An 8573-nucleotide genomic window follows, 5' to 3' on the forward strand; every position below is an offset into this window, starting at 1 on the left:
GGAGCGCACCCATCGTCGGCGAGGACGAGCGCTCGCCGGAGTTCGTCGAGGCGATTCTTCCCGAGATCCAGATCGGAGGCGATTCGCCAGGAGAGGAAGAGAAGGGGAAAAATACGTGGGAAGATCGATAGATCTGCACGCGGCGGTTCTAGTTCGGTAGGTGGCTACGGCGGAGGAGCACGGCGATGGCCGGAGCGAGGCGGCGGCCATGGCGGCGACGCCATCGCCAGAGCGTCGCGAGAGGTTAGGGTTAGAGGTGGACGAGAGAGAGAGAGAGGGCCGAGTGAGCGAGAGAGGGGTGGGCCGTTCGGCGCCACCGAACCGCTATGGGGCAAGCCTTAGTGGGCTGTCCCATGGGCTTAGGTTATTGGGCTGGGCCCAATGAGGTCCAGGGGGGTATTTTAGTCTTTTAACATTTAATAAAAAGCCAAAACTTTACCAAATTTTAATAAATCAAATACAACTCTAAAAATCCATTAAAAATTGGATTAATGAATGAAAAATAAACCTTAACAAGAATAAAATATGAAATGGAATTTATGAAACAAATTCAAAATTATGAATTTTCAGAATTTAAATAATAACTTGGAATTTTAAACTATTATTTCCTTGTATTTAAAAATTCAAGGAAAAATCTCAAATAAGTTCAAATACTTATTTTTTTCAAACATTTCAAAATGAAATTCTAATATTCCAAGTCATTTCTATTGAAAAGGGTATTTTTCCAAGAAAAATACTCTATTCCTTTTTATTCCAAAAACAATAGAAGTAACTCTATAATTTCAAATTATTTTTGGAATGACTAAGGAAATCATCAAGTAAAATAGTTTTACTTTGAATTGTTGTACTTTGTATGAATTACAATGATTAATACTTTTAAATCAATTGTAAATTACTGTCGAAGACATAAATCTTAAACGCAACCCTAATTTGATATAACTCAGCGGGGTAAAGGGATCTAACATAAAATAATACATCCATGATTGCATTATTTGGATTTTATAACATTGTCTTTACCGGACAATGATGCTTCTTACAGAACCCGAGGTCCAGGTTCCATCAAGCTGCATTGAACTGCACTATCTCGCAGTCCACAGGCAAGTTCACCCTTGCTCATACCAACTTGAGTATTTTCTATTACTTTAATGCAAAGCTATATACTTATCACTCCTGCATCGCAAATGAAATGTTACTTTCCAACTATGAATATGACTATGTGGCTGGCAATGGAACCATGGTATGTGTTGATATGGTGGAGGTTCCATTGCAATGGGTTATATCACCCTAGGATTAATTACCAATGCCGTCCGGTGATTCTAGCGCCGTACAAACCGCGTTGACCATGAGATCTATAATGGCTGCAGGGAAGCCAGCCGTATCTTTTCCCTTACGCACGCCAACGGATTGGTAGAGCCGGTGGGGTGTTGGAGGCTACTGCCGCAATAGGTTGGGATATCCTTTTAAATCCCCATCCATTAGTGATGATAAGCTCTACCATCTATGAAGGATTGTCCGGAGTACACCGTGAGTAAAGCCGTATTATCGGGGAAGTCTACTGGGGGTGTACGGTTGGACAAAAGGGTGGGTTTGCGATCGCGGAGAAGGCGGTGTGGGCTTGGATTTTCATACCTGGCCTCACACCAAAGGAAGTGTGAACGGGGGCAAGTCCTCGCGGATGGCAAAAAGGGTGGAATCTCTTGTGGGAAAAGTAACGCACCTCTGCAGAGTGTATCAAATTGTGGCTGTCACTCCTTGTTCCGGGAAGGGAACTGCGAACGCGGCAGGAAAGGAACTCCACGAAGTTCTAGTCAACCTGTGAAGACGACGGGCATAGTTTTCATAATAAAAGCAACCTTTTGAAGAAATGATTGCAAAACATGCATTGACCTGAGATTTCCTGATCAATGGTCGTAGCTAGTGCATCAAACACCTTTTTACTCTTTTAGAACTTGCTGAGTACCCCTGTACTCACTTTCTTTCGACACCCTTGCTAGGTCGTGATCCGGAAGTGGAGGCCATCAACGATGGAGCACCAGAAGGAAGTTACGAGCTGGTCTACGAAGAACCTGATCTTACCGGCGGAGTGGAAGGAGTAGACTATGGGATAGTCTATGGATTAGATGACACGGAGGTGGAGGAGTAGTGACATACCCTAGCATCATAGAGCCGAGCAACGTAGAACTTACCTAAATAAGTTGTTGAGCTCTCTTTATATTTGTTATGAGTTGTAATCGTACTTAAGTAGTAGCTTAGGGTGTTCTCATAGGACCTGTGAGAATACCAACTTGTTAAGACAATGTTTGTAATAAAGTATGGAGTGTTATGACCTGCAATGTTTCTGTTGTACCACTCTGAGGGATATGGCAATTTGTGAAGAAGTCCCTTCACAAAGATCATATCAATGACTTGTATACTACAACATGCAGTGGTATGCTGGGTCACCGCATATGTAATTACTGGTTTACTCATTGGCGCCTCCTCAAGGCCTAACACTGCACGAAGAGTCATACCTAAGTTGGCCGCTTGTTCTCTGGCACTCGTTACACTCAATCCCTGTGCTGCCGCAGCTGCTATGATATCGGGGGCATCCGGACCGGCGGCTTTCACTATGAGCGGGGCAATCGATTGTTTAGTTTGTTCCCCGAGCTGGGCAACTCGTTTCCCGCTTTTTTTACTTGCTAATTCTTTCTCGGCCTCCTCCAAGGCTTTCTTCTCCTGCTTCTCCGCCCGCTCTTTCTTATCCTTCAACATGAGTGCCTGCCTACGAAGTTCACGTGCATAGTCGTCAGGCAGATTCTTCGCGGCTTGGGACGGTGTGCTCAAAAATGACTTAGCCCACTTCTTTTGCTCATCAGAAAATACTGGCTTGGGCTCGGGCTCTCTTTTCTTCTTGCAGTCCGCCTTCCATTTCTCATAATCAGCAGTCGCGGCCGCGTTGACTTCCTCGGCGCTACGTTCCCAAGGCCTTGTGGGGAGATGCTTCAGTGATGGCTCCGGTACCTTTGTGGTCTTAGGTACATAATGGTCCGGGTTGATAGTCCAGGACTGCTTCTGCTTCTTCGCCGGAGGTGGATTGGGGGGCGGCGTGCCGCTACCCGCCCGGGGCGGACTGGGGGGCGGCGGCTGCTTACCCGCCGGAGGTGAATTGGGAGGCGGCGTCGGCTCACGTGAAGGAGGTGTAGGTGAAGCACCACCACCACCACCACCGCCGCCACCGCCACCACCACCGTAGGGGGGTGGACTTGTTTGCCTTGGCGCCTCGCCTGGAAACTTGATAAACTTCTTTTGCCATAGAATGAAATGGCGCTTGACATCTCCAAGTCTTCTCTCCCCTTCGAGTGTAGCAATGTCAATCTCCAGGTCATCAAACCCCGGGACTATGTCCTCCACCGTGACACGAGCATAGCCATCTTGAATGGGCTTGTTGTGGTGGAGTGCTCCGGGTTCACATGGTAAAGCAGCTGCCGATGGCTACCTTCATGGACATGTTCCCAATTGGATAATACAGATGACATTCTTTCATCTCCTTTACATCGTCCACGGGGTAGCGAGGAGGCTCCGGTGCAGTAATTTCGATCGTCGGTGCACCAGCCGGCGTGCCGGTCCCTCCCGTCCCTCAGGGTACTGCGCGCCGGGCGGCCATCACGAACCACTACTACCTCGACCTCACGCCGGAGCAGCGGATGAATCCCCGCTGGCATCCCGATAACCAGCATACTTGGGACGCCTTCTTCATCAACCGGCGTGAGAGGGCGCTCGCCAGGTATTGAATGGATCATCAGTGCTATCTCGAATCAATCGAATCATTCGAAAATGGACACCAAACACATCACGGGTAATATAATTCACATGATCCATTCAATAAAGTTTGGTACAATAAATTATTACACATCATTTCTTCCCTTGTGTCCCTGCTTGCTTACGATTGTGCCGTATCCATGGAGCATCCACTACAACAGGACAGAGCTTTGGTAACACCATGTTGTGTTACTACAGGTCCAAAACAATGTTACTAGCCCACGTAGTAACATATTTTGAGATGTGTTCCATTAGGCCGTGTTACTAGGTGACGTCCCGAGTCACACATAATAATTGTTACCATATGTCAAATATTGTGTTACAATTTATATTGTAGTAACACGCATATTCTGTGTTACTAGATGTGTTGGTAACACATTTTCCAAACTATAGTAACACCGACAGTAACATATTTTCATAAATGTAGAACATTGGTGGTAACATATTTTCGTAGTTGTAGTAACATAATTAGTAACATTCTTTTTAGCTTTATGGCGCGAATAGTAACATAATATATGTACATTGTAACACAATGATTTATACTTAGTAACATATTTTGTATCTACGGTAACACGAACAGTAACACTACAATATCATTATTACAACATAATAAATGTATTTTTATTATTAATCACAAAATAAGGTGCCTAATTTAGGGAATATATATTTATGTAATACAATTAATGAATTGCACAATCAATTAACTACTTTAGTATGATGCTTGATGTCATCACAATGTGAGACAAATAGAAGCACACGCCATTACAATGTGAAAGCTTGAACCACAACGCTTGCACACAAATAGAATTTATTAAGATATCTATTATAAATATATAAGAGTGTAGGATACATATATATTATAATTAATAAATGCCAATACTTGGTGCGACATCTTAACATTCATATCTATAGAAAACACAATTATAAAGAATATTACACATTATCACATTTGCATAAATTCGACGAAAGAAAAATATCCTCTTAAAATAACAATACTCCGTACATTTTTCATTCTATCAATGTAAACTACAACTACTACTCAGAAAAATCTTCAAACTTTATTTCCTCTTTGATCCAATCAGGAACTTCACCTGGAACTCAATCTTTCTTTCGAATCTGTAAAATAAAATTGAAAACTATAGTTGATGATTAAATGTACATAAATAAGTTTATAAAATATTAAAGGAAAGAAAATAACTCACAACTCAATACCACCAGCCTTAGTTGCAGGATCAGTGCTACGAATAGTAGCATATGCAACATTCCGCTTGTTTGGATAGGTTGAAGTTCTAGGAACTACTTCACAACCAGCCTATATTATGATCAATATTAGCATTCAATGACAAGTATTATATATTTGCATAAAAAATGGCAACGGATACACATGGTCATAGTTAAAGGCTTTGTTACAAACACACATTGATGCACTAGTTTCTTAAAGGCCAGCAAGGCATATACACCACATGCAACATCACCCTCAAAAAGTACTCGCGTTCTCGAAATAAACACAACATGTTTATAGTTGCATGTAAAATACTAAGTGTGTCATGGCCATGATATCTTCTAGACTACACATTTTATGCTACTAGATGTCGCATATTTAAGTATGGCATATGTACAAGTTTCTAACTATATATTTCTAATACTACCAGAATAATACATTGAGTTCAGGTATTACCAAGTCCTAATCAATCTTTTTGGATCTTTAATAGTAATAACAAGAGAAAGTAGAGTGCATGTATTACCAGGTCCTAATATGTTTGGATTTTAAATATTAATAGTAATAGCAAGAGAAAGTACATGCTTAGAAGTTTAATGAACAAATACCAATTCAGTATTCTACAGCTATGATACAGTGTTGATTACATAAGAAAATAATAAATGAAGTTGGTTGCAGTACAACATTAATAGATGTGCAACTACATTTTGTAATGCCATTTTGGTGAAACCAGGTATTAAAGGGCACATCGTATGACTCCAGAAGCAAATAACTTGGTGATTGTAGATATTGTGCGGATATTTACCTTGAGTGAAGATGTATGCCGTCTTTTCGAGGGTTCCGAGAGTACCGAGCTTCCACGCTTATTTTTGATCCTCTCGTTGGTCTAATCGTGCAAAAGATTCATCAATCAGATCTCCCGTTTCCCTCACCTACACAAGAGAATAATAGTACATGGAGTGATATTCATAGCCCGGAACTACAGAAAGCTGCAACTTCAAAACCCAAAAGCACATGAATATTACCTTTGGCATAGAACCACTAACAGGGTCTTGTGGCAGCTATAAATTTTGTTGAATAAGTAATTGATTGCTATTGTCATGCTCACCATCCTGGTTCCGTGACACAGAAATGTTAAGCAAGTAACTATTTTATATTCTATCTTTTTTTACATGAGTAAAAGTAGCCATAACCTTTTCACGTGAAAGCAATAAATTATCCTTAGATGTGCCATGCTGCATAGATGAGTTTGCTTCAACAGGTCCACTGCATTGAACTCTCTACAGACTGGAATATCAATACAAGGTTTGAAGTGGCAGGCAATGATATAGCCCTGTATTGACATTTACCTTTGTTTTACCATGTAGTACTGGTAACCGAGAAATAACATTATTGTTTGATCGTACATTTTCCTACATAAGTAACAAGTCTAAGTAAAATATTGGAAGAAATGCATACAATAGGAAGAGAAAAGGACTTCATTTACCTCTTCTTCTATTTCATTCCCATGGCCTTCTTTATTATTCCTATCTTCAAGCCTTCTTATATGTTCCTTCATCATTGCTATTTCCCCCGGACATCATGTTCACCTTCACACGCTGGTCCATCAGTTGTAGTCATATTGATGTTCTTGAGATACCGTGGTGTTCGACCATAGACTTGCTTAGGAGTTGGAAGCAAGCCCATGCCATGAACCTGTTCAGTCTTTTCTTCCCCTAACACTTCCCGCAGGGCATCACCTTCCCATGCAACTCTTCAATTGACATTTTGTCCCAACTCTGGTCGTTGAGCTATTAGATCCTCCAATCGATCCTATAAGATAAGAATCATGCATATAATACTTGCTAGACTGAATTTGTAAGTTGACCCCTGAAAACTGCAACTTTAAAATTAAAAAGCACATAAATATTGCATACCAGATGGTCATTTTTCTCTTTATTTTCAGGAGCATCTTTCTTCTTGTGAGTTGCTAAGTAAACTGTTGATCGGTGTGGTCGTTTCTTCTCAGGATCAGCTTGTCTCTACAAAATAAAAAGAACAACGACATGATAAAGAAGACAGAGGCAGAGAAAAAAACTTCATGAATGAGGATTACTCACTATGTCTTCACCCCAACGAGCATAACTCTTTGTCCCAGCATTATGTGTATTCTTCAGAAGGGAACGACTAATTACATTCTTCTCAGCTAGGGCCTGTTATGATAAAATCTTGTGGTTTTAAATTATTTTAGTTTTCCCTTTTCTGAACTTACCAGTTTATTGTCAAATACTTTGTAGAGTTCATGCTGATGAGATCACCAATAGGCGCACTATCAACCCAAGTACTTTCGAGAAAATTCAAAACGAGACTTTCCACGAATGGTTCAGATCTCATGTAAGTGACATTTTTTCATGCTCTACATGTAGGCGTAGATTTATTAACCAAGCTGCTTCTAAATATTCAGATAATGAAACTGGAGACGGAAAACAATATTTCCAATATTAAAAATGATATTAGATGGCTCGCTCGGGGCCCAGTTGATGCAGCAAAAAGCTATCGCGGTTTCATCTCTCGAGGCATGCGTTTTAGGCCTAAACGCTTGGATAGAATGACACAAAATAGTGGAGTAATGGTAACTGCAAAAACATCTACTTATGCCGGAGCAGGTGATGCAAATCCAGTTCTAGATGATGTGACGTACTACGGGAGAATAATTGATATTATCGAGCTAAACTACTCGGACGAGTTTCCAGTTGTGTTGTTTAAATGTGAGTGGATTGATGTTTTTTCGAAAATGGAATTCAAAAGGATAAGTATGGCTACACAGTTGTGAACTTCTCACATCCGATACACGGCGGGGAAAATATCGAGCATGAGCCCTTTATTTTCCCTAACCAAGCTGAGCAAGTGTTTTATGTGGATGATGAAACGAAGCTCTGGTTGGTCCGTTGTAATGAAGCCACCAAAACCTAGAAGTCTCTATGATACTGGCAATGAGGAATATGCAGAGGACACAGAGCCCTTCCATGTCTCGCACCTTGCGAAGATGTTCAAAAATAAAAGGCATGACAAACATTGGGTAAGAACTGACATTGAAGGAACAGAAGTGGATGATAACACCAATGCTCCAAGCAATGAAGAATAGTAAAAGGTAATTTACTGAATGATCATCTTGCTCATGGTACGCGTAGATTTAGATGAATTTTCTTATGTGATTTCGTATTTTAGGTGTGCCATTTACTCCGTTGAGACTATGAGGCAAAAGTTTAGGCACAACTAAAATTTCAGGCTGTAATTTCTTTTTCCTAGAGATACATCTTGAACCGTTTCACGGAGGAGAATTTAACTACTCCGTATTTTTGTGTAGCTTTGCATATACAGCCACCAATATCACTTGCACGCCATGTTCACAACATATACGGCAAGAAAAGATGTACCATCTATCTAGTACTCAGTACACGTACAAATCAAGCAATGAGGAGAAAATGTTATGTTTATCACTGCATATCCGGTCAAGTAGTACATATACAGATCGTGTACAAACAATGGCGAGCCCGGATCGTGTACATGTGTCATT

This window comes from Lolium rigidum, chromosome 2, assembly GCF_022539505.1.
Source record: "Lolium rigidum isolate FL_2022 chromosome 2, APGP_CSIRO_Lrig_0.1, whole genome shotgun sequence".
NCBI classification, from domain to species: domain Eukaryota; kingdom Viridiplantae; phylum Streptophyta; class Magnoliopsida; order Poales; family Poaceae; genus Lolium; species Lolium rigidum.